The 26,136-nt window shown below is 54.7% G+C and overlaps 1 protein-coding gene across 4 annotated transcripts in view; it reads right to left on the bottom strand.

The window, feature by feature from the left end:
- The window catches only part of TSPAN18 (tetraspanin 18), a 180,732-nt gene that overhangs the window by 37,968 nt on the left and 116,628 nt on the right, over positions 1 to 26,136 (bottom strand). For 2 of the 4 annotated variants that reach the window (XM_034646435.1, XM_034646437.1), the window contains exon 3: positions 19,467 to 19,604. The exons of 1 other annotated variant lie outside the window; for it this stretch is intronic. The gene's annotated coding sequence lies outside the window, so the exon portion shown is untranslated. Of the gene's footprint in view, positions 1 to 3,212; positions 3,322 to 19,466; positions 19,605 to 26,136 lie in introns of all 4 variants that reach the window. One more of the 4 variants, XM_034646436.1, reaches the window with a different exon arrangement.

The raw sequence follows: 26,136 nt of genomic DNA, 5'->3' as shown, positions 1-26,136 counted from the left end.
CCACTTGTGCCTGGGAAGGCCCCCTCCCTGTTCTGCTAAGGCCCAACAACAATGAGAAGGGGCAGAGAGACCAGTGGATGGTGTGGCCAAATCTGAGCTGGTCATGGCCTCTGCATCCCCAGGGAAGGGAGGAAGGCGTTGATGATGGCGATGACGAGTTAGCATTTACAGAGTGCCTTCTATGTGCCAAGCACAAGTCTAAACAGTTCATATTGATTAACTCATGTAATTTTTGCAACAATCTACAAAGTGGGCACAATTACTATGCCCATTTCACAGATGCGGAAACTGAGACACAGAGCTATGGAGTAACTTGCCCAGAGTTGCACAGCCATTAGGCTGGCACTAGAACCCAGGCGGTTAGTTCCAGCCTCTGGGCTCAGAGCGTGTCCAAGGTCTCTCAGAGCTGGTGGGGTAAATCATGGAATTCTCCAAAACCCACTAGAAAAGAGGGAAAAGTGGGGGGCTCAGGATCCAGTCTTTGCTTTGCCATCAGCCAACAGCATAATCTTGAGCAAGTGACTTGTCCTCCGTGGGCTGTCCTGGGGCGGCAGCATGCCCAGTGGCCAGAGGCATCAGAGTGACAGGGGGACTCATCTCTCCTGCTCACTACCGTGTGGCTTCGGCTTCTCTGAGCCTCTGTGGACCACGTAGTCTCATGGTCATGTGAACGCCGATGAGACCACTCTGCCTGAGACATGAGAATGTTCTCGAGAAGCTGGAGTCATATCATCATTCATCTGGAAGCCACACCTTTTGCTCGGCCATCCTAGGCCTTGAGCCAGGTTCATGGCTCCCAGTGCCACTGTGAAGTACACATCTAGGGGTCATGGGTTCCATTTTGGGGTGGAAAGGATTCAGGTATCGTCCTTTTAGGAATGGAAATGGTGGTCTGAATAGTTGACAAGCAGACCCCACCATTTAAACATGTAAACACAGGCCAGTCTGCAGCCTCCAGAGCTCACACATGCGAGGGGAATAAAGGGGTCAGGGTTTAAGAAGGCTCGCTGAAACGAGCACTTGGGGGGCAGAGGAAAGTGGGTCCCACCCCTTATGGACCCTGGATCACCAGGGGCATGAGCTTGGCAGCGGAGGCCACACGCTCTCTGTGCCCACCTGAGCTGCCCTCCGGAGCACACGCAGCAGACGTGCCAGCCACCTGTGTGCCCTCTGCACGGCGGGGGCGAGGGTCCTGGGACGGGGCTTCAGGCCAGGCTCCAATCAAAGGAGAATTGCCACTGGTTTTGCAACTCCTGAGGTGGTGTGTCCTCGGTCCGGTGATCCGGGCTCAGGTTCCAACCTTACGGCCAGCCTCTGCCTCTCCGTCTTAGAGTGTTATCCGTCTTAGAGTATTATCTCTGCCTCTGTCTGCTCTCTGGCCCCTGTCTAAAAGTGATCGCAAGCGTGCATGTGCGTGCACACACACACACACATACATACTCTCTCTGACCATTTCCTGGGGAGGCGGGAGGCTACCTGCTTATGTCAGCTGCAACACTTCTCTGAAAACACACCTCGCTGGGGGCCTGGACATAAATCCCCTAACCCTGCCCTGGAACTGTGACCCCCAGCGGGCAGCGGCCACAATTAATTTAGAGGCTCTGCATGTGTGAGCCCTTCTACAAAGCTGGCTCGCCCAAGGCAACCTCAGGTCCACCGGGGCCCTGCTGGGAGGAGGGGGTCCTGGGGCGCCTCCTTGCTGGGGAAAGGAAGAACCTGGCGGGTGTTTCATTTCCCTCTGGCAGCCCCGTAATTAAGAAAGGAAGCCTCGGCAAGTACATGGGGCAGGGGCCACATGGCAACGGGGATGAGGGTCCATACAGAGCAGGCTTTACAAGGACCCTGTCCTAGGCTCCAATGTGACCTTGAACAAGGTGCTTCATGTCTGCGCCCCTGTAAGGTGACTTCGGAGCCACCAGGCCCTGACCACACGTGCAGAGCTAGGTCACGTCCAGGAGGACGCAAGCAGCAGGGCTACCCTGTCGAGAAGAGGATTCTGAGCTTTGCTTGAGGCCGTTACCCCACCACAGGCTCCTTCCTTGGTGTACTTCTGAACGGCAAATGTTGTTGGAGAAGAAAGGCCGTGGGAAACGGGTCTCCCATGGAGGCATCGTATTGGGCTTCCTAAGGTAGGTGTTCCAGCAAGAGATAAACCCTAACGAGAACCCGGATCCCATTACCTGAGGGACGAGGGGCGACAGGGGTGGGAATAAACCACTTCCTTGCCATGCCATGTGCCCCTGGGGGGCAGGCAGGGCCTCCCCGGCCAGTCGGGGTGATACAATGCGGGTGCCCTCAGTAGCAAACCCGGCATGCGGCAGGGGCCCCCCGGGAGGGTCCCCTCACACGGCTGGGCTCCATGTATCTTCACACGCACCTCAGAGAAGCCTTCGGCAACCTTCTGAGGTATGGATACCTTGGATGTGTGAACAGGAAAGCCAGGCCTTTTCACCCCCCTCTCTGCTACTTTTCAATGACCCCATTGTAAGGTCAGGGTTCTCTCCGCAATATGGATCTAGGGATCCTTGGTGCAACTTCGGCCGTGGTGCTCGGCTGCCCAGCTGCGCCCAGAGGGGACTGGCCTTCCCTGGCAGTGGCAGTCCCAGGGTTGCAAGATGGGCCAGGGATGTGAGGGCTCCAGAAAGGTAGGCAGCCTCTCCCTCTCCTGCCCTGTCTTCTTCCCAGCTTCTCCCCCTGGGCTTGGCTTGGCCGATGGGGCCAGGATGGGGCAGGAGGCCATCGGGGTTCTCGTCCAGTCAGAGAGGCAGAGAGCTAGGAGGGGAGCCATCCCTCACTGATAGCAGAGAGCCTGGCCCTGACCCAGAGTCAAGAGCTCTGGCTGAAGGAATCCTCTCCCCCTTGTCATTTACTTACGCCCATCAACACCCTCCCAACAGTTTATAAGCACCCCTCACGCATCACTGCACTCATCTCCAACCACCCTCCTTTTCCCTTACCCCACGACAGCCATATTGGTCTCTTCTTCCACAGGGCAAGCACATTCCTACCTCAGGGACTTTGCACCTGCTGGGCCTGCTGCTTGGGACCCTCTTTCCCTCAGCTATTCCACATGGCATAATCCCTTGCTTCATTCAGGTCTCTGATCAAATTCTTCAGGGACACCGTCCCTGACCATCCCCATCCCCCTCTCCCACCTAAAATAGCCTCTCTCCCTAGTCACTGTGTGTCCCTCTGTTGTTCCTGTTATTTACCTTCTTTCCTCTTCCTTCGAACGCAGGAGGGCAGTGACTCTGTCTGCCCAGCTCACTGCTGAATCCCAGCATCCGGTACAGCGTCCGCCACAGAGTGAGTGCTCAGTGGCTGTTTGGGGAAGGAAGGAACGGAGGAAGGGAGGAAGGAATCAGTCTCTGTGTGGGCCTCCTTCACAAAGTTCTGATTTAACTCTTGCTAAAAATCTATCAAAAGATGCGGGACTGGCTATAATTGGTGGGACCCATAATGATGAGGGATCTCTGGTTCAAAAGTTAAGAATTTCAAGATGGCCACAGCACAGCATTAGCTTTTCTAAGTGTAGGACACCTCCCCCCACCCCCACAACTGCCCAGACTGCATACTGTGACCCTGGCCCTGGGGACGTGTTATTACCATTGCCATTGTGCCATTCAGAGAGAAGAGGATCAGAAAGGTGTAGAGGCTTGGCCAACGTCACACAGCATTATGCTATGGCTTGGAACCTTACCAACTCTTACTCCCCAGTTCCTGCAGTGGTTACAGAAGAAATCTTGTTACCCCCACACACCTAGAAATCTGGGGACCCAGCCCAGAGAAGAAAGTGAGAGAGTAAAATTGCCTGTAAATCTCCCGTGTACCTCACAGATTCATGATTTATAGTTATATCCGCTATCATACCACATGTATATGGTATTTCATTTCAAAATATATCCACAGTTGTTTTAATATAAAAATCAGATATTGTTTTCCCAATCTACAAGGAGTACTAATGTCTATTAGGACATACAGGGCTAATCCTGAGAGTCTGGGTACCCTTGGCTTGGGGAAGAGTGCCCCAGGCCCTGTGGGTACCCACAACTCAGTTGAGAAAGCATTATTCTGGGTAGAAGGCCCTAGCAGAAGCTCAACAGCCAATACTATACAATAAACGCTAGTTTCGTTCCCTCATTCATTCCCTCCCTCCTGCTTGGTCCACAGGAGACGTCTTCCAGGGGGACACAGACTCAGAAGGCAGGGAGCCTTCCGCAGGCCTGGGTTGAGAGGCCCGGATCTCATTATTCCAACAGAGACAGAGGGGAGCCCGGCTTGGCTCATTCCTCCTGGGGAAACGTGCCTCGGCCTGTTAGTGGGAAGAGGGGAGTGTTATTACCCTGCTCAGCCAGCCAGGTTCGCTCGCCGCACTAATTGGAACACGTAATGGTTTGTTAATATAGTCTAATTTGGGGAGGCAGGCGCACCCGGGTCTCTGGGGTCGGGGTGCGGCGTGGGGGAAGGGAGCCTCTCCCGGTATCGCCAAGGAGGGCTGGGAGCGTGGCTGAAACGCTGTTTGGTTTTTGGTGCTTGCCTTGCAAAATGATGTCTTAATCCAGCACCCAAAGACCTGAAGTCGGATGTGCTGCCGTGCGCACGTGTGTGTTTATCCATGTATATGCACGTGTATGAGTGTGTCTGTGCACGCGTGTGTGTGCATGGGCACACGGTGACTACGATGGCCGGCGGGTGCATGCAACTGTGTGCAGGGTTCTAGGACCGCGAGGAGGGGGGAGAGAAGAGAACACAGCTCTGTCACACCTACAGGCAGAACACAGGGGTCTCATTTTGAGAACGCAAACAAAGACATCTATTTTCCCATGAACGGCTCACCCAGCCCCTATTAACACTAATTAGGAGGCCTGGGAATTCCCCATAACTTCGTAATTACTGTTAACAGACTTCACAGGGACCGTGAAGGAAATGGAACACCCACCCCCCCGGCCTGTTTTCACAGCCAAGGTGATGATGGTGCAGGCGACGCCCCCCACCCCCGCCCCCACAAGGCACTGGGATTCCCCCAGGGGGTCCCTGATGTCCAGACTGCCCAGGAGGCAGTCTAACAGAGGCGGGGGCGGGGGGAGCACCGACGTGGGGAAAGTTCATGGGTGGGGGGGTGCTGGGGGGATGGAGGCAGGAGCTCAAAGAGGATATGGACCTTATCTCAGGAAGAGACACCGAGTTGAGCTTTGGGTCTGGAAGTCAAGGAGCAGACAGATCGGGCCGTGCCGTGTTGACCCCACTGCTGCTGGCCCACCCAACCGGCCCGGCCGCCCGCCCTCTCAGCCCCTGTCCATGAAGATGAACCCTATTTTAAAGGTGGCTGCAAAGAGCTGGCAAGATGGCAACAGTGACCTCACAGTGTCATCAGGCCCCCTCGGCAGCCTGCTGTACCCTGCAGCCAGACGTCTTAGGAAACCACAGTGAAGCCATTACGGGGACCGCTTAGCTGCTTGGTGGTGTGATGGCCACTCCTGCCAGCAGCTGACAGGCACAGGGCCTTTCCAGAAGCCATGGGGCAGGGGCCCTGCCCACAAGGCCTCATTCATGCACACAAAGGCCCTCCCCTCCTCGCCCCCCCCCAGGTCCTGCTGCAAGCTCTGTCAGGACCTGTGGGGAGGCAGGCGCCAGCGCTGTCCCACTGTCCCCTGTGTCTGCCTGCGTGCGCCTCTGTCCCCGCTGGCCTGATCTTCCAGCCCCCACACCCAGGAAGCGCTGTCCGTCTGTCTAGCGCTCCGGGCCTGGCTCTGCTTCCAGAAGACAGCTCTTTGTTCTTTCCTGTCTGCCCAGAATCGGAGATTCTCTGACTAGGAGGGAGCTTAAAGGCTATTTGCTTAATCGTATTAAAAAGGGCTGGAATGGCAAATACGAACTGACTGTTGGTGAGGTTTCTTTTATTCTTGATTCTCAGGTGACTTCTATTTCTTTTTTTCTCATAAGGAACATGTATGATTCGTGATTATTCATTCACAAATCATTGTGAATGGGCCATTCAACCCCCCCCCACTCTGAAGCCGGGTCTCTCTCCGGTTCTCTCACCTTTTCTACTGTTGTCCCCCTAAAGAACTTCTTCTAGCCCTTCAATGCCCAGCTTGACATCTCCTCAGCCCTGAAGCCCTCCCCGATTTCTCCAGCCTAGGCACTGTTTCCTTCTGTTTAGTTCTGCATTTTGGAGATGAGAAAACGAGGCCCAGAGAGGGCCAGGGGCCTCGCCAGTCCTCACAGCTAGGTCACGGGTAGTGAAGGCTACACGAGAATCCAGAAGGGCTTTTTGTTCACAGCATCCAGGAGTTGGGGGGGGAAGGCTGGAAATACCCCCCTTGATTCTCAACACCCCCTTCCTTCCCTGGAGCCAGCGCCTGCCCCGTCAGACACAGCCTTGACCTCCATCTTTGTTCTCCTCAGGAATGAGCCCGGGTGCTCTTCTGTCTGCCTCCAGGGGCACAAATCAGTGAGGCATGGGGTGAAGAACAGAGAATGGCCTGGCTGTTGTTCCATAAAGGGGAGCGGGGACAGGAAGCACTCGGGGCCCTTCCTCCCTCTCTGGAGCCCAAGGCTGTGTCTGCCACCCCTGCGAGGGCCAGACCCAGCGTCCCTGTCTGCCCGGCTCCCACCCCGGCCGCTCCCTGGCTGCTCCGTCCGAGGCCTGGCGTCCACAGCCACGTGGCCCTGGGTCTGAATCTCACTTTGCCCCTGAATAGCTGTGGTTCCACATACCTGAGCCTTATTCCCAGCAATACTAATTGTTCATATGACAGCCTGTCCTGGATTAGGCTCCACGAGGAGCCGGGCCACTGAGTAGGTGTTTTGTATAGGCCATGACTCATCTTCACATTCCACTTTCAGGCACCCTTTGGCGCTCCCATTTCTCAGGTAGAATGGCACCACTTCCCCAAGGCCAAGAGCTTGAAGTGACGGAGCTGGGGCTTAAGTCTGGACCTCTGAGGGGGTTACCAGCCCGACTCCCAGCTTACATAGATTGGAGGAGATCATTACACAGGCTAAGCGCTCCCCGATAATAATGCCTTGAACGCGATAGCTTTCCCCATTTTCGTTCCTAATGAGAACAAGCACTGCGGTGAACCAGCGGGCTGAGCGTTGACAGGCAGGCAAGGCTTCCTGGGGACCCGGCAAGGGGTGGCAGAGCCCCTGGCCATTCCCGCCCATGGCAGAGAGTATTCTTTGAGAGTAAATAGTATCTTACCCTCCAGCTTAATCCAGACCAGGCTTATCTTTCCCACTGAAAAGCCCACAGCCCAGAGAAAGTTAAGCCCTTCTGTGCTTTCCTAATTGCAGGCTTGCAGCTCTGCTGGGGGACACCAGATCTCTGGGAAAGCCCGAGAAGTGGTCTGGTATTTTGCAGTGGCATCAGAGAGGCTGGCTGTGGGCTGGGCCGTCCAGCTTCCCAAGCCCACGCTGGGTTGGGGGGCACCCGTGGGGGAGAAGGCAGGCTGGGGCACATTTCCCTTCTGCACGGGCCTGCCACCCCAGCCCCAGGGCAGGTCTAGCTACAGCGGGGGTCGGGGACATGAAGCCTGGCCTCCTGTTTCATGCCGAGTCCCACTTGGCTAGAAAAGCAAAATGGGTCAGTGGGCTGCCAGACCCATCCTTCTCTTTCAGTTTATGCCACGTCTGTTTCCCTCCTGCCTTTTCCTTTGAAGTGCGGGCAGAACTCGTTCAGACCAGAGGCCCTGACCTTCCCCGGCCCCCCAGTTTCTCTAACAGAGGGTCACTAGATGGGGAGCAGTCCCAGCAGACTCTATGCTGTTGAGGGTTGGGGATCCTCAAAGGGTCCCAGGAGCCAGCCTGGGTCAGCCCAGCCCCTGCCCAACCTCTCTCTCTCATGCTCCCCACTTGGCTGTCCTCTGAAAAGTGCTGGCGGGGCCAGCCATAGACCCATAGGACCAATGTCCAGGTTGGGGGTCTGTGTGGGTCTTGTTGGCAAAACTAGAAACAATGGGTACAAGTCACAGGAAGAGAGCATTCTCCCTGATACAAAGACGAGTGTTCTCCATCTCCTGGGAGGACTGGAAATGTCATATAGCTCTTAAAAGCTGGATTTGAAATCAGAGAGACCTGGGATTTAAATCCTGGCTTCCCCCACTTCCTACCTGTGTGACTTTGGGTAAGTGCCTCAACCCCTCTGAGCTACAGTTTTGTCAGCTGTAAAATGATTCCATCTCAGAGGATGGAACCAAAGATCAAATGACGTCAGCAAGCCTGGCGCTTACCATGTGACCAGGAGGCACAAGTTTCCTTCAGTCCCAGGGGTAGTGAGCTGGCTGATACTGGGGGTATTCAAGCAGATGTCAGACGGTCCTAGTGTAGGGCTGCGTACAGAGGATTTCCTTCGTGCACTAAAATAAAGATTGCACTCAGTGTGTCTGTGAGCTCTCCCAACTCGAAGAAAACACACTCAGGACGTGGCCTTGGGAAGGTGGGCGTATCAGTGAGTGGGCACTGTCTCCTCGCACCTCTACCAGGATGTAAAAAACAGGCGTCCACACGTGGTATATGCTGCCATTACCACAAAACGTCCAGAAACAGCAAGATCTACAGAGGCAGAGAGCAGACAGGGGATTGCCCGGGGCTGGGGGCAGGGACAAGGAACTGATGGCAAGTGGCTACCAGGTTTCTTTCGGGGGTGATGGAAATATCCCAAAATCGCATTATCGTGATGGTTACGCAACTTCTCAAATTTACAACAAACCACTGGATCGCACCTTGAAAATGAGCAAATTTCATAGTATATAAATTATACGTCTGTAAAACTATTAAAAAAAACCCAAACAGCAATGCCAACAACAAAGTCGAGAGGGGCTGATGCGTGGTTGGGGGTGATGCCCACACCCTGGGGGAAGCGTGACAGGGGCAGGCAGAGGCCAGAGGTCACGGCCAATCTCAAGGCTCTTTCTCCACCTGCGGGTTCACAGGTTATTCTTATTATTTCTTACCCTGTAAGAGAAATGATAACAGACCCACCGGCTGACCTCACGAACACCCTGAAGTGAAGCCCCAGGGATGTGAGCAGACAGATTCTGCAAAAGGTTGGGGAGCCTGGGAAGGGGGCAGCACGAGGAAGGAGGCTACTGGAGACAGGCCTCCCAGAAGCTTCCAGAGATCAGTGCTGGAGGATGGCTCAGGGCATCTTAGAGTCTGGGGTTTCTCAGTTAGGATGAAAGCCTGAGGCTCAGCCTGGCCTCGTCTCTAAGGCACTGGTGGGTCCACCTGAGGGGGGCGAGGGGGACGCCAGTCATGTGCTGAGCATGGTTCCCTGCCAGGGAAGGGCTGACATTTATCCTGGGCACGTGACACCCCAGGGTTTGTAGATGAACCGAGAAGACCTGTGCTCAGAGTCTATGCACCGAGGAGAGAGCTGACTTGCTTGCAGCTGCCTCTGTGCAAAGCAGGAAAATAACTTTACAAGCAATCTGAACCTTGCTGTCTTGACTAGTAGTGAGTTCTCCATTGCCAGTAGTATGTAAGCAGAAGATCAACGAACACCTCTCAAGGAGTCAAAACAGCTGACCTTGAAACCCCTTCCTGTCCAGTTAGTCCGTGAGGCCACAAAGCCTTGCTGTTCATTTTCCTCGAGGGTTAAATCTGTCCTCAGAATCAAGCCGAAAGGCCTGAGCCATCCTGAAGCTGGGGGCCTGGCTGGCACCTCCTTCCCTAGAACCGCAGCTCCTCTGAGCGCTCACCGCAAATCTGCACTGATTGCTGGTTTGGGCTAATGTGATGCTTGAATACACACAGGCAAGGCGGGGGCAGGCATTGCAGGGCTCTGAGCGAAGGCATTTGAGCCTGAACTACCCCAGAAGTGGGTGCCTGGGAAGCAGGGGCTGCAAGCCCAAAGCAGCTGCCGAGCCAGTCACAGGGGGCCATATCCGGCCCTCCAGCCGAGGGCGGTTACATAACTGCCCCACCCTCCAGGGTAGGGGCCTTCTCTCTCCCTAGCTCTGGCCTCCCCAAGGACTCAGGAGCCTGGCTGCAGTTTGCAAGTTCCCTCCTCTCAGCCCCGACTTGCCACAGGATGAGCTCATCAGAGGCCCCTTCCCAAACAAGAGCCCCAGGCCTGGGAGAGGCCCTGGTTCCCTTTCAAGCGCCTGCCTGGCCCTAGGAAGGCATTGAGGGAGGCTGGGGCCTCTGAAGGAGGCTGGGCATCCGAGGAGGTGGGCTGGGGACTTCCCCTGCCACCTCCATGGGGCTGGCAGGCCAGTACTGAGGTGCAGGGAGGCCAGGGACCTCCTGACCCAGCCCACCAGTGGCCTGGGTCCCAGCCTCTACCCAGCTCCACCGTCAGAGGGGGCCTGGGCTCGCTCTTGCATTTCTTGGTGCCGCCTCTCCAGGTCTGGAACCTAGCCGTGCAGACCCTTTGTAGTCTCCTCTCCCTCAGAGACGGTAAATGGAGACTCTTGGGGGTGGAAGGCACGAAAGCCCAGACTAATTACAGTGCAAGACAGTTACACAGTGTTCTGGAGGTATTAAGAGCTGGACAGAAGAGCGCCACCTGGGATTCGACACGCAGTAGGCGTGGCTCCCCAGTGGGAATGTTCTGGCAACAGGGCAGGGCTCCTCCAAGACCCAGGGTATCCCAGCCCCACCCTGCCTCTGGCTCCCCTTCCACCACAGGCACAGCCCTGCCCTCCAGAAGACACCCCAACACCTGCTGTGGTCCAGAGAGACCCTTTATCGCAATCACCCATCTTCCCAGGGTACAGATCTTCCCTCCCCCCTGCATAACCCTTTACCTGGCTCTCCAGCACTGCTGGGGAAACCCCACTCAGAGCACAAGAAGCCCATTGACTAGCCCTCCCCTCCCCCACACCCTCCTCCGCTCTAGCCCAGCACGACCCACTTGTAGGTCCTGAAGGCCTCTTCTCTAGCATGCCCCAGGGACTTTGCATGTGCTGATCCCTCTGCCAGGAATCCACTCCCCCTCCACCAAGTCACACACAGATTTCTTTGTCTACCTCTAAGTCAGTCATTCATAATCCAAGCCCCTCCCAGCACCTCCCCTTCCCCAGCATGAGCCCCATCACCCCTTTCATGCGCCACTGCTCCAGTGCCTTAGACCGCCTGCCACCTGCCTATGGAGGTCAGTTTGCATCAGAATCCCCTGGGGAACCTGTCAAAGTCCAGACTGCTGGATCTCACCCGCAAATCTCCGATTCATGAGGTCTGGGGTGGGAGTTGGCAGATCTGCATTTCTAACAAGTTCCCAGGCAATGCCGATGCTTCTGGTCTGAGGACCCCATTTGACAACTGCTATTTAAACCCCGAGTTCCTTTGAGATCAATCTTGTCTGATTTTTCTTTCACCTCTAGTCTTGGAACGAATCTGGTTTATAGTGGGTGCTGAGGACACAAAGGAATGAGAGGTACTGATTGATCTGTTCCAGCCAGTGTGGGGGCAGGGGAATCTACTGAGAGGAGTTGTCCTGATTTGTTCACTCTGCTGAGGGAGCTCTCTCTCCCTTTTCCCAAGACGGTGGCCAAGTCTTTGGCTCCCATGTCTTGGGGGCTGCTGGCTGCCAATGCCAGGCACAGAGTTTGCTGGGCCCAGGAAGATAGGCCACCTTCTGGGCCCTGGAACCTTCTCGGAGGGCATAGGCTGGAGCCCGCAGAGGTGGAGAGAGAGCCCAGGCAGAGGCAGCACGCCCAGGGAGAGAGTTGTTGAGCTTCTCTGGACATCAGCAAGAAGTAGGGGGGGGGCGGTCCAAGAGCTACAGGCTCAAAGGCCTCGATCCTGGACCAGCCTTCGCAGGCGGTGACGGGACTTCCAGGGGGCCACCCTGAGATGCCTGGGAGAGCCTGGGGGTCTATGCACCCAAACTCATGGCTTTGAGCTGCAACCAAAAACACCCTACTGGGCCCAGGGTGGCATGGAAATGGCCACTTCCCACTCACCCTCACTGGACCCCAAGGCTTGGCAAAGGAGCCTCCCATTAATGTTCTGGGCCACACAGAAGCCACCAAGACTCCTACAGGATCATAGGGGGCAAGAATCCTCCCTTCCCAACATGCCTGGGAGGGAATGTCCTTCAAACGGGCAGAGGGGCTCCGTGGCAGACGGTCAGGTCTGAAGAAGTAAAGGCAGGCGGCATATCTCACACACCAGTGATGGTAAAATTCAAACCTGCTCCAAGTCCACTTAGCCCCGATGATACTCCGGCCCAGGCGAGGCCCGGGGTGCTGCCTGAAAGGGGAAGCTGTGGGGCAGCAGAGGGCGCAGACGTGGAAGGGCAGACTCTCGGCAGGTGGACAGGAACGAGTGAATGTCCTGCCAGGAACATGGAAGCTCGGAAGGGACTGAGCCCGGGGCTCCATGGCAGAAGAGCGAGCCTGGGCATGTGGCCAGACACGGTGTTTGCAAATCTGTCCCTCCAAGCCTGGCCTGAATGTGGCATGCCCTGGGCCCCCTGCCCAGACTCTAGGACACAGAACACTGGAGAGCCTCAAGACTCAGAGCGAACTGCAGCAGGGAGGCCAGGCTGCCCCGAGGACAGGGGCTGGTCCCCCTGCCCCCTCACCCCTGCTGCAATGGGACACTGAGGCCTGGAAGCCTGGCCTGGATGGCAATTCAACACAACAGCCACCTGGTCACCAACCCCACCTGACTGCACACCTGTCCCCTGCTCTTGGGGAGAAAAAAAGGGAGGAAAGTTCTAGACTTGGAGGCTGCACATTCAAAGAGAATGTGGCTAGGAAAGGGAAGGAGCCGCCTGGTAGTGGCAGGGGGGTGGGGGGACTTGGGATTTGCTTTTTAATTTAAACCCTTTTGGATCATTTGAATTTTTAAGGACCATGTATTACTCCTGTAACAATAACTTTTAAATATAATTTTTGTCTTAAAAACACAGGGCAGTTCTGCAAAAATCTGTTTGGAAGAGAGAAGTTTATGCAACAAATCGCATAAGGGGTCATTAAATACATCATCATAATCCTTCTGGTGCGTTCGCCACATGCCCAGAGCTCTGCTCTGTGTTTTTACACCCATTATTTAATCTAAGCTCATCATGGCCCTATGTGTTGGATGCTATTACTGCTATCATTTTCCAGATGAGAAAATAGAATTTGAGACTAAGTACCAGGCGCAAGTTCACCCTGCCTTGGAGCCGGGCTCTGAACTCTGCTGCGTCTGACGGCTGGCGAGCTCTCACCTTAGACCCTGCACCGCCGCTAAGAAACGGACAAGCTCACAAACATTTGTTCTGAGTCCGCTCTGCGACTTGAAAACCATGTTGCCCAGGAGCCCAAATCTAATTGTTATAGGCAAACAAAGCCAGAGCCTGCTGTGTCCAACCACCTTGCAAACTTGGACCGAGACTAGGGAAGCATGTATTGCACGGAGTCCACTGTCATCTGTCCATCTGTCCGTCTATTCACCAGCCACTAACTGGAGGCCCTGGGCGCCTGGTTCTGTGCTGGATGCTGGCGGCAGGAAAGGGCGCACGGCCCACAGCCACCAGGAGAGGACCAGGAGAGCACAGCGCACATTGGGCCCCTTGGCGCCTTCCGATTTGCCGGCATTGTGTCCTCTGGAAATTTCCAAAACCTCTTGCAATTCAGGATCCAAACAGGCATTAATGAGGGTGCAAATGAAATACAGCCCTGCGATCCACGCCCAGCAGCAAGCCCTTCCTCTCCAAAGTACTTAGTTTGCAGAACGCTGAAGCAGGGCTTGGCAATCTGAGCCATCTCCCTGGCCCAGGTGCAGTGCTGAGTCAACTGTGGTGGGTTCTTTGGCATTTCACCTGGGCTCAAGCCCCGAGATGGAAAGGGACGGGTTATGAAAGCTCCAGGAGCCTGAGAGACAGGGGTGGGAATTCTCCCAGGGCTCCAGCCTGCAGACCCGAGCACACTCATACTTGGCGTGAGTCCTGCAGCAATGGTGACAGTGGGAACAGCTGGAAGGCAGAGGCGGCCCCAAAGTGCAGGCGGGGCACTGAGAGCAGGGAGCCTGGCTGTCCTGTTCAACTTTCGGAGGCCCGGGCTCACAGCAGATGTTCAGCTAATGTTTGATGATTGAATGAATGAATGTGATGTTGAGGAAGGCAGCTCTACCCAGGTTTGGACATGGGAGGGGTGTGACTTGGCCCGATCACCATATTTGGGGGACATGGACTTAAGCTGCCCTCTAGGCTCCTAAACACTGAAGGCTCTACTGAGGATTCCTCCCACAGAGTCATAAAACTAAAAGTATAAATAAGGACACCAATAGCATGAGCGCTAAGTACTGACACTCCAGCGAGCACTCTGATAAGCCCTTTCTCTCTGTCATCTCATGAAACCTCCACATTAGGCCTATGAGATGTATAGTTTCATTGTCCCCAGTTAATAGATGAGAACACGGAGGCTCAGAGGCTCAAGGCCATACTATTAGCAGAGCTAGGATGTGCACCAGGTCTGACTTGGAAGAAAACCCTGAAGCTGGGAGGGGCCTCCCACCTATTTTAAAACCGACAAAGCACTGGACAGGGAGGCTGAGGACATCTGTAGCAGGGCTGTGACCGGAGACAAGTCTTCTGACTTCCCGCCCCGGCTCTGTTGTGACTTGTGGAGCTGCCTGGGAACAGCTTTTCTCTGTTCTGTAAAGAACCTCAGAGATGGGGGGATTCATTCCTCTCAGTCCCTGCGCAGCACCCCCTCTTCTGAAGGACCCCTCTCCGGCTCTCTTTCCTGAGGCTTGAGGGGATAGAAGGAAAATGGAAGAGCCACTTGACTCCAAACCCGGGCTGTGGTTTAAGGCCGACTTGAGAAGAGCAGCCTGCACAGCCAAGCCTGGAGGCCAGCAGGGAAGAAGCTGTCTGCACTCATCTCATTTCCTGCCTGGCACAGTCTTCCAAGCCCCAGGGTCCCACCTCCATGCTTTTGCTCTCACTGTTTCTTCCTCCTGGGATGCCCTTCCCAACATCCTTGCCGGTCCCCTATCCCATCCCAGTTTTCAAAGCCCAGTTGGAATGCACCACATTCCTTGACTTCCCATCACTGTCACCGCCTAGAAGTGAGCTCTCGATCTGGCCCTGGAACCCCCAAGCCTTCCTTTATCATTTTGCTCCGAACCCTCTTGCTCTCTACCTTGTATGTCAGGGGTTTGCTTTCATGTCTGTCTCCCTATCACAGGCCAGGAGTTGTGCACACTCCCAGACTGGGTCTCTAACCCTGGCCTCCGTTTCCTCTCCCGGACTTTCAGAGTGAGGACCAAGCCCTTCCAGTATCTCTGTAGCCTCAGTTCTAAGTGGGAGCTTTGAAAAATCGTGTGGAAGATAATCACCCCACAGACATTGACCAAGTTCAACTGCGGCTCGGCAGTGAAGGAGACACTGGACAAGGGGTGGGGGCGAGACACCCAGAGGAAGCGTCCTGCCCTCAGGGGATCTCCCAGGGGAGAGGGCAGGGTCCTTCCCGCCTTGCTCACTCTCGCTCCCCGGCACCTGAACCAGCATCGGGCATGTGGTAAGCACGCACTAGGCACGGGCTGCAGAAGTGAATGGCCCCGCGTTGACCCCGCAGCACCCAGCACACCATATAAGGTAGGGCGGTGCTGACCGCTGAGCTGGTCCGTGCGGTGAGTCAGAGCTGCAGATCCACAGGCCAGAGACACTGAGAGAGAGAGAGAGACTGGGGAAGGGGGCGGAGGTTTGTGGTTGACCGAAATCAAGCAAAGGAAAGAACATAAAAAGCACTTGGCCACAGCTGCCCGGGACGCAGCATCATATGCTGTGGTTTTCGATCTTTTTCTTGCAGAACAATCTTTTTTCAAATGAAATCATACACCGCACCCTAAATGCGTAACAGAGCTGCCACGGCGGATGTCGGCCACTGCCGAGAGGCTGCTCTGCTCTCACGTACCCGGAAACCCCACAGAGGCCCCTGGGCTCCCCAGAGATGGGGTCCTGCTCAGTCAGACGCTGCCTCCTTCCCCTCCCCCTTCCCTCTGAGAGGCCCCGGAGTGGCCGCGGCAGCGGGGAGGGCTGCGGGTGCTCTTCTGGGAAGGAGGCCCTCCTAGGCCGGGGTCTTCCGGGAGCCGGTCTGGGGCAAATACCCCTTAAAAGCCGCTCAAGAGATTTTTCCTCAGCCACGAGGAAGTGGGAGGAGAAAGGAAAAGGTCCTTCCAGCAAGCGGAGGGGAACCCACGGCAGCCAGCTATGGGGTGGCTGAAATACTGGGGGCGGGGTAGCTAGGGAGCACGGGGACTCCGTGTGGGAAGGACTTTCGGGGACAGTCCTTTCGGAAACTGAAGCATCACCTGCAGTACATTGTGTGAGTGTGTGCGTACATGTGCGAGCGCATGTGAGTGTGTGCGTGTGTGTGCATAAATCAGGCTTTCAGATACCAGATCCATAGAACCGGAGGCACACCTGTCAGGGAAAGGCCACCCTGGTTCTGTAAACTACAGGAAGGACCCACTGGGGACAAATCAGCATTCTCGTTTGCTCCACGTCCCCTACGCCCTGCCATGGCACCAGCGGGGTCCTCTGTTGTTTCCTCTGCCTAGCATTCCTTCCTCCTTCGGAAACTAGCACCCAGGTTTTCCCTTTGGGGTTCCCTCCCTCTCCCAATTTCAGGCCAATTGTCCCCTCCACCCACAGCACATACTGCCCCACCGCTGTCCAAAACTGACCCAGTCCGGCCAGTCAGCACATTCGCTCCTCCTCCTTTCAGTAATTGGTCAGAAATGGTCACGTGATCAGAGACCAGCCAATAAGCTTCAACTCTGGAGCTTTTGTTGGAGCTCCTGGGAAAAAGCAGCTCTCCTTTCACGGGCTTGGAAATGAGTGGGACGTGGGTCTGGAGCTGTTGGTCACTATCCCCCCACCCCATGGGGTATGCATTCCCCAGGACGGAAACCCCCAGGGAGGGAAGCAGAGGGCACAGACGTGGGCAGCATTTCAGCCTTGGATTCAGCTCTGCCTTGAACACCAATAAACAGGCCCCAAATGGTCAATATATTGGAAACCAATAAATTGCTTGTCCTGCTTAGTCAGGTTGGAGTTGAGGATTGGTTCCCAACTGACGTGGCATCTGACCTCAGTCCGGCCTTTGCCCCTGGTCTCCCCTGCAGGCAGCCATCATTTCTGTCCTGTTGCTGGCTCTTGATGAGCTGGGCAGCAGCTCCAGCCTTCCCCCATTGAGCCTGGGGCCCTCAGCTCAAGGACTGGCCAGAGGCCAGCAGCCTGGCTGGACTCGCCTGCATCCCAGCCTTCCTGGCCATCTCGCACCCTCCGAGGGGTGTGTTTTGGCTGCTCTAACTTTGGCTCGGGTCCACTCACTTTGTCCCTGGCCCTCATTGTTCTCCCTCACTGACCTTGGGCTTGGGTAGGGGAGACAGACACTAAACAATGAATGAGAACTCTGGAAAGCAGCCACTCCTGACCTTGGGGCAGGAAGAGTCACCCCAGGGCTTTGGTCTACAGTCTCAGGGAGACGGCCATGGGCGGAGGCTGCAGGGGGGTGGCGGGACAGTACTGGGCTCACATGTCAAACAGGCTGGGGAAAGTTCCGGAATCTCTTTCCTGCCTTACCACCTTGGGCAAGCTGCCCCTCCAAGTTTTATAATCCCCATCTCTTAAATGGGGATCATGCCACTACACACCTGACAGAAAGACTAAAATGCACAAAACTGACAGCAGCAACTGCTGATGAGAATGTGGAGCAACAGGAACTCTCATTCATTGCTGGTGGGAACACAAAATGGAGCAGCCGCTTTGGAAGGCAGCTTGGCGGGGTTTCTTAAAAAGCCAAGTATATTCTTAACCATACGATCTAGCAATCATGCTCCTAGGTGGTGACCCAACTGGCTCACACTTACGTCCACACAAAAATCTGCATGTGAACGCAGAGCAGCTTTAGTCATAATCATCTAAAATCGGAAGCATCCAAGATATCCCTCAGCAAGTGAATGGACAAACAAGCAGTGGTAGAGCCAATGGAATATTACCCAGCAATAAAAAGAAATGAGCCATCAAGCCATGAGAAGACATGGAGGATATTTTTTTTTCATTTTCATTTTCATTTTTTAAATAATTTTTTAATTAAAGATTTTATTTATTTGAGAGAGACAGCAGGAGCAGAGGGGAAGAGCAAAGGGAGAGGGAGAAGCAGACTCCCTGCTGAGCAGGGAGCTGGATGCAGGCTTCCATCCCAGGACCCTGTGATCATGACCTAAGCCAAAGGGAGACGCTTAACCGACTGAGCCACCCAGGTGCCCCAGGCATGGAAGAAATTTAAATGCACGTTGCTAAGTAAAAGAAGCCCGTCTGAAAGACTACCTACTGTATGAGTCCAATTATATGACGTTCTGGAAAAGGCAAAAGTATGGGGACAGTGAAATGACCACTGGTTGCCAGAGGGATGAAGCAGGGAGGGAGGGTGAATAAAGGGGTGGATCACCATATCTGGCAAGGTGGAGGGTACCCAGGATCCATTTTCCCCTTCTCCCTTCAAAAGAGAGTTGCAATTGGGCAGACAGCCACCCAGAATGAAGACTACAATTCCCAGCGTCCTTGCAGCTAAGCGTGCCACATGACTGATTCTGGCCAGTGGGACGTGGATACAAGTGACATGCATACTCTCTTAAAGGAAGTGGCGCCCTCTCCTCTTCTGGTTTCCTCCTTCTGGCTGAGAAGGACGGAGAGGCTGTCATGGGCCATCGTGGATCACGTAGACCAGCGATGATGAAGCCACAAGACGGACAGAGCTGGGACCCTAACGCTTTTGTATGGAATAATCCTCCTCGCTCAGAATCTTACTTGGAGAAAAATCAACCTCTCTCTTGTTGAAGGAACTATTACTAGGGGTTTTTGTCACACACAACCAAACCCATGTCTGGACTAATGCAAGGGCCTTCAAGGACTGTCCAGAAGGTCCTTTAGAAAATAGGCAAATCATCTTCACACGCTCATTCATTCAACGGATCGAAGTCAGTTTACTGTGCTGGGATCTTGGGATTCAATTAAGAATGAGGCAGACGAACCCCTGCCCTCACAGACTCCATCTTCTGGTGCAGAAGACACACCATCAACGCGAGAACGAATGAATTGCAGATTGTCATGCGGGCAGAAGTGCTATTAGTAACAGTTAACATCTCTTGAATTCCGAGCTTACTATGTGTCTTTCCTGTTCTAAGCCCTTTTCATACATTACCTTATTTTTATCTTCACCACAAACCCAGAAGGTGGGTGCTGCTGCTTCCTTGTTTGACTGAAAAGGAAGCTGAGACACAGAAAGGTTGAGGAACTTGCCCAAGGTCACACAGCTAGTAATTGATGGTTTCAGGATTTGAACCCGGGTCTGCAGGACGTTCAAGCCTGAACCACCAGGCTCTCCTGCTAATGAAGGGTATGAAAGAGGACACTGTGATAAAGGATGACAGGGTGACCTGCTGCTCGTTTCTATTAGCAACAGGGACAACAGACACAGCCGTAGAACCGTAAGCTGAGTAAGCCTGAACTCCCTTACCTGGGTGCCCGGTGTTGGGAGGTCTGGAAAAGGATTGGGCCTGTTCCTAGACGCCAAAGTCAAAGGTTTCAAGTTGCTCCGAGGATGGTGTCAGAGGTCCTGGCCACTGCAAGCTTGGGCCGTCCAGGAGATGTCCACCTGTCGCAGAGAAGCAGATCAGCCATGACTGCGGGGCTGGGGTGAGATCTCATCAGCTCGTGCTGCCCCAGGGGGCTCCTTTCTGTTTGAGATGCTCTCCAGGCCTGAGGGGGCCACGTGATGGGGCAAAGATGGCAAGAAGCCGGGGTCATGCATCAGGACAGAGGTCCCAGCTGAACTTGCCTGGAAACAAGTCTAAGACACGAAGATACGCATACGCCTGTGTGAGTACGCCCTGAATAAAAATACAGAAGCATCACACCCACCGTGTCTAGCACAGTGCCCTTTACGGAGCGGGGAAGCTCGACAAATGTTTCACGGTTTGCTTTGATGTAAAACATGAATGTATATGTTGGAGTGAGTGGGTGGAAACTCCGTGAGAGTTTGAGTGCCTTGGAGGAATGATCCTTCTTTGTGTAAAGATGCATTCTTGGGATGCGCCAGCCAGCCAGACCAATGGCTTCATTTTACCAATGAGGAAACTGATATCCAGAGAGGGGCCCCCTGGAGCGGCCCGGGCACACGGCACGGGTCTGCTGCATGCCACCAGGTGGATGCTGGTCACGGATGAGAGCCACGAATTGTTTCCCGGCTGTATCCAAACCTGGACAAGGTGTGAAAGGCAGTGCCCGCCGCGGTCAGAAGCACGGTCTTTGGAGGCAGGCAGATCATGGCCACGTGCTGGGGACATTTTTTCCCAGAAGTGGACCCTGGGTGAGTCAGGGGTCCTCTCAGAGCATCAGTCTCCTCGTCTATAAAATGGGGATAATAATAGCATCTCTCTTTGAGGATTGCAGGCAGTTAAAATGACTTTCATAAGTCTGTGAAGCCCGCAGCAGAGCCTTCGCTCACTAAATGTTAGGGACGTGATGCAGAGGAGGGTACTGTGAGTGCCTGCAGGGGGAGGGGGAGCACTGCACCGGGAGCCGCTTTGTGTCCTGGGCAAGTCTTCAGGCAAAAATCTCTCCATTCCACCAGTCATTCATGCCCGCTGCCCGCACCTTTCTCCCCCTTCTCTGCCTCTCCTGGACCAGCATGGGTCCCCAGCCCAGCATACTTGCCTCTCCCTGCGGACTGCGAATGCCCACCTGCCCATGGGATCCCCACCCCCCAGCCCGCAGGCCAACAGCCAGCAAAATGCAAATGTCACTAGCACGCTGCTGCGAGCTGGTGAGCGCTAATGTCACCAACTGGGGAGGGTTGAGGGGTGTGAGAGCGAATTCCCCAGGAGGGATGGCATTCTCGGCTTTTTCCAGAAGGGGAAGATAGAGAAATAAATAAATGGCTGCAGGAAAGAGGGGACAACAGAGACTGCTTTAGCTGCCTGTTGTGTAGCTGTGCCTTCCTCGGGGGCTCCCCACGGTGCCTGGGGTCCCTGCCTCCGCCCCCATCTGGATGATGGCTGTGTCTCAGCCTCTCTGGGCCTCTTCCCCATACACACTTGATGAAGAGGCTCATCTGGGGGACCCCCAGCCTCCACCTTTCGTTTCTACCCCAACCCAAGCTCCCTTAAACATGCTGAAAGAAGCAGACCACCCACTCAATTAACAGACCCCTGGCAGGGGGGAGTCTTCACTCTCAGGAGGAGGCAGCCACAGAGGACCCCCCAGCCCCTACCCCAGGATTGGCAGACAGGAGTCTTGGGATCCAATCCCAACGCCACACTAACTTGCTTTGAGCACTCAGGCACGTCCTCTCGTTTGTGGGGCCTTGGTTTTTCCATCTGTAAAAGGGGGTGTTGGGCCCACTGGCAGTCCCTGCAATCTCTCACGGTCAAGTCTAAAGCCTGGCTCTAGTAACTCACAAGCGGAGATACCAATGTAAGGCCCCTCCTCCTCTAACTTCCTGATGACAATGGCACTGATAACCCCAGCAGGCACACTGAGGCTTCCTGGAGGAGGGGCAGATGTGTGTGTGTGTGGAGATGAGAACAGGGTGCTGGGGGAATGGGTCAGGGTAAGCAAGGGCATGGAGGTACCCAAGTGGGGAGCCTTGAGCCGGGGCTGCCTGTCAGGGCAGAGTGGAAGATGAGATGCAAAGGTTCTGGAGTCAGTGCCTCATGTGCATTTCCTCATTTAATCCTCACTGTGCTATCATTCCCATTTTATTGATGAGAAAGTGAGGCTCAGTGTAGTTAAGTAACTCGGCGGACACACGGCTGTTAAATAGCACAGATCGGATTTGAACCCATTGTTGATTTCAGAACAGAACCTCTTGATCACTGGGGGACGCCGCCCTCCATCTAGACGGTTTAAAATAGAATGTGAACTAGAGAAATGTAGGATCCTGTGTGTCGTAAACACCTGCAGTTGAGCTCACGGTGGCACTGGAGGGTGGGTAACACTGCAGCCTGGAGAGGAAGCTCAGTGTGTGAACGTGTGTATGTTGTCTGTGTGTATCTGTCACTGTTAAGTGAAGCTCCAGCCCTGAGTCCAGGCCTAGCAATGCCAGATGGGTAGGACGAGGCCAAGAGGCTGTCGGGGCTGGGGAGCGGGCAGTCAGAAGGCCCAGGCCATCCCGCGGCACCCCAGGAAGCCCTGCTCTCCAGCTGTGAGCTGGGCCTGGCCTGCATCACCTTCCCCGGCTTCCATATGCACAGAGGCCGATCCCCCGTCCACCAGGGAGAGGGGCACATCCTGCCCTTGGCCCGCATCTCCTTTGGCTCAGTCTCTTCCGCAGTCCCCCAGGCTGCCTGCCCCCGCCGCCGGGGGAATGGAATGTGCAGATGGAGCCCGCAGACACAGGGCGCTGCCGCCAGCAGGTAGGGAAGCCGGCTTCCAGCCCTGGCCCCGCCACGAGCCGTGCGCCATGTGATTGGGACTTGCAGTCTGCCTCTCTGAGCCTTAGTGAAAGGCCTCTGAGCTGTGGAGGTGACCACCTACCTAAGGGAAAGTGCATGCAAACTGNCATCCTGCCCTTGGCCCGCATCTCCTTTGGCTCAGTCTCTTCCGCAGTCCCCCAGGCTGCCTGCCCCCGCCGGGGGAACGGAATGTGCAGATGGAGCCCGCAGACACAGGGCGCTGCCACCAGCAGGTAGGGAAGCCGGCTTCCAGCCCTGGCCCCGCCACGAGCCACGCGCCATGTGATTGGGACTTGCAGCCTGCCTCTCTGAGCCTCAGTGAAAGGCTTCTGAGCTGTGGAGGTGACCACCTACCTAAGGGAAAGTGCATGCAAACTTTAAAGTGCCGCACCCGCTGCTGTGGTTGTGATTCTAATCCCAGTGGCCAAGATAACCCAGGGAGTCGTAGAGAGTCCCCAGGGAGCCTCGACTGAGAATCCAGCCAATGCCCTTATGTAAGTCCCCTGTTCCCCTCTCCTGGGCCTCGGTTTCCCCACATGCAACACTGAGGATTTTGAGCCCAGATACAGAGTGGTCGACAGCCCCCAGGGTCTAGTTTCCTTTGCTGGGATTTGCCATCAACAAAGTATCTGGATTTCATTTGCCAGAAATCGTAAGGCTATTCACGCAGCAGGCAGCTGAGTACATGGAGCCCAGGACAGGGACATGTTGATGGAAGAGAAGAGGAATATGGTTGGCCTAGAAGGAGTGTGAAAAATCTGGGAAGATGGAAGGAAACTTGCAGGAAGGGAGGGAGGCAGAGCTGTTGACGGGTGATGGAACCTGGGCAGAGTCTTTCCCTAAGGTTGTGCTGGCTGGCCCCAGATGTCACAGAGAAGACGCAAGGAGGTCTGTTTCCTGGAGACCACAAGCAGCACGAGGATTGACTCATTGGTGAGCATTAATTGAATCCTTGCTGTGTACCTGGGACCCTAGGGGTGCCAGAGATGAGTGAGGCACAGACTACACCTTTAGAGAGGCTCACAGCTGTGGGGAAGAGAAAGCAGTGCCCTTGTCTTCAGAGTTCAAGGTGACTAAGGAGGGCTCATCACATAGCTCTGAGTTCAGAGGAAGGAGAGGTTCCTCCCAATGTGGGCCCTGGGGAAGGCTTCCTGGAAGAGGGGGCAGCTTTACATGTATGGAGATGAGAGGAGGGTGCTGTGGGCAAAGGGGCCAGGGTGAGCAAAGCCATGATGGTACCCAAGTGTGGGCTGGGTTCAGGACCATGAGCTGAGGCTGCCTGTTGGGGCAGAGTGGGAAATGAGACAGGAAGGAAAGGCAGGGGTTGCCTGGGTAAGGTCTTTGAATGCCAGGCCAAGGAAGATGAACTTTGCTCAGAGGCAATGGGGAGCCACTGAAGGTCCTAGAGCAGAGGTGTGCTTCAGGTAGATGAAAAGCAGGAAGGAGCCTAAGCAGCTGGAAACAGATGATGAGAGGATGGAAGTTCAAGGGGCAGAACCTGGTAGAGGTGGTGGGAGGGTAAAGGGATCATGGAGGTGGGGCAGGGGCGGGGAGGGGGGGTGCTCCTGAAACTGGCAGGCCAGAGGGAAGGGAGACAGGTGTGGGAGGAAAGGTGCATCTAGACCTGTCGGGCTTGCATCCCAGCTCTGCCAACTGTGTGGCCCCAGGCAGGTCATTTAACCACTCTGAACCTGTTTCCTTCTCTATGACGTGAAAAACATAAAGCCACTTCACAGGGACGTAGGATTCAACCAGATAATAGGAGAAGCACTTTGGGCATAGTAAGTGATGGTTGGATGCTTGCTTTCTAAAATTTAAGCATGCATGGCTTTTATTAATTAGTGGTGCCTTTCCGCTGTGAGGACACCGGAGCTCAAAGTCAAATGACTGGCTGTGGCCGGCGGTGCCGGGCCTCAAATCACAGCAGAAGCAAGTTATGAGCAAATAAACCTGGGCTGACTCAGAGAAGAGTCTTGATTTTAAAATATTGCTAAAGAAGAGGGCTGTTTTATGACTTTTGCGCTGTGTGCTTATTAAACCCAAGCTATAAATGTGAACTAATAAGTAAAATGAGTTAAGTTAATGAAAAAAATCAACCTTCAGGATGAATCCATATTACCTAATGGCAGTCCATGAACATAAACNATTGGTGGCCTTGGGTTCTGTCTTGAGGGGGCTGCAGAGTGGCACAGCCCCAGGCCCAGGGAGGGTGGGACACAAAGACCTCATTGTATGGTGGGAAAGGGAGGGGGCTCTTAACCCAGCCTGCCTCTCTGTCTCTCTCTCTCTCTCTCTCTCTCTCTCTCACACACACACACACACACACACACACACACACACACACGTGAATGAGCACAACAGGATCCAGGGAGCTTTGCCTGTGGCACGGGCACGGGTGCGTGTGTGCGTGTGTGCATGTGTGTGTGCGTGCGTGTGTGTGTGTTAAGCTTCGGCCCGCACGCAATTATGAAGCAGGTGTTTAATTATTACCTGAGTGTTATTAATCAACACGATTAATACACAACCCATACCACATAATTACTTTGCAATTACACTGAAACGAAATATTTTATTGCTGAGGGTTTGCTAATTACCCGGCCTTGCCAAAGGACAGGTATAATGGGCAGCAATTTTTCTTCCTTCCTTCCCTCCCTCCTCTGCCTCCCCCTGCCCTCCCATTAATCTCCAGGGCTGAACTCCCCACCACACAGAACTGGGAGCAGAGGCAGGCTGCCGGCTTCTTCCCAAGGTGCTGCCGCGGTGCTCACCTCTGTTTTAATGGGAACCCTAATCGTCCTGGTCCTCTTCTCTTTGTTCCCCGCACCCTCGGGGGGGCTTGAAAACGCACATCCTTTCCAGAACTCAAGACAGCCTCCTGCAGGCCTGCCACTGGGCCAGGGGTGACCTGGGGGGCTCTGTAGGCCACTGCCTGGGGCTGAATCCTAGCTCAACCAGTTACCGGCTGTGATCCGGGTCACGTTAACTGTGCCTCCGTTTTCCCACGTGTAACATGGAGAGGATAATAGCAATTACCTTGGGGTTTCTTTTGAGCATTGAATGTGATACCAGGCATAAGGCACTTAGCATAGCACCCGACGCAGAGGAAGGCTTTGGGAATACCTATGACTGTCCTTATTTACCCAGAAATGGCCCTTCCATTAATCCTCCCAATCACTGGGTCTCCCAAATGTTCAGGTTTGCGGATTCCACTCTTTCTCTCTCCCCTACCCCGACAGCTCAGTCCCATCTATGGAGAAACATCTCACATTGTCCCATTCCCACTCTGTGCCACCTCCAGGGGTCTCACCTCCCTCATCCAAGCCTTTGTCTTCTCTTCTGGCCTACGGCCATAGCCCTTCCCCAGTCCCCCTGCTGCCCCCACCCCATTCTATCTTCCACTGGGAAGGGAGACAGAGCTTCAGGAGTGGAGCTTAGACCAGGTCACTCTCTCACTCAACAGCCTTCTGTAGCTCCCTATTGCCTGTGCAGCAAGGTCCACCTCCCCCTTCCGGTGTTCTAGGCCCCAGAAGATCACACATGCCCCAAATTCCTCCCTCATTCCTTAGGGCATTAGCAGAGCACCAGCAACTAAGTTTTTGATGAAGAGTAAATAAATGTCTAGCTTGATTTTAGAGGCATCCATGTCCACCAAGCTGGAATGTCCCAGGGCACTTTATAAGCCTGCGTGTCTCCACAGACTTGGGGTTTATCCTTTACTGTTCACCTTCACAC

Source organism: Ailuropoda melanoleuca, chromosome 16, assembly GCF_002007445.2.
Source record: "Ailuropoda melanoleuca isolate Jingjing chromosome 16, ASM200744v2, whole genome shotgun sequence".
NCBI lineage: Eukaryota > Metazoa > Chordata > Mammalia > Carnivora > Ursidae > Ailuropoda > Ailuropoda melanoleuca.
This window is presented reverse-complemented; position numbering and strand designations above follow the sequence as displayed.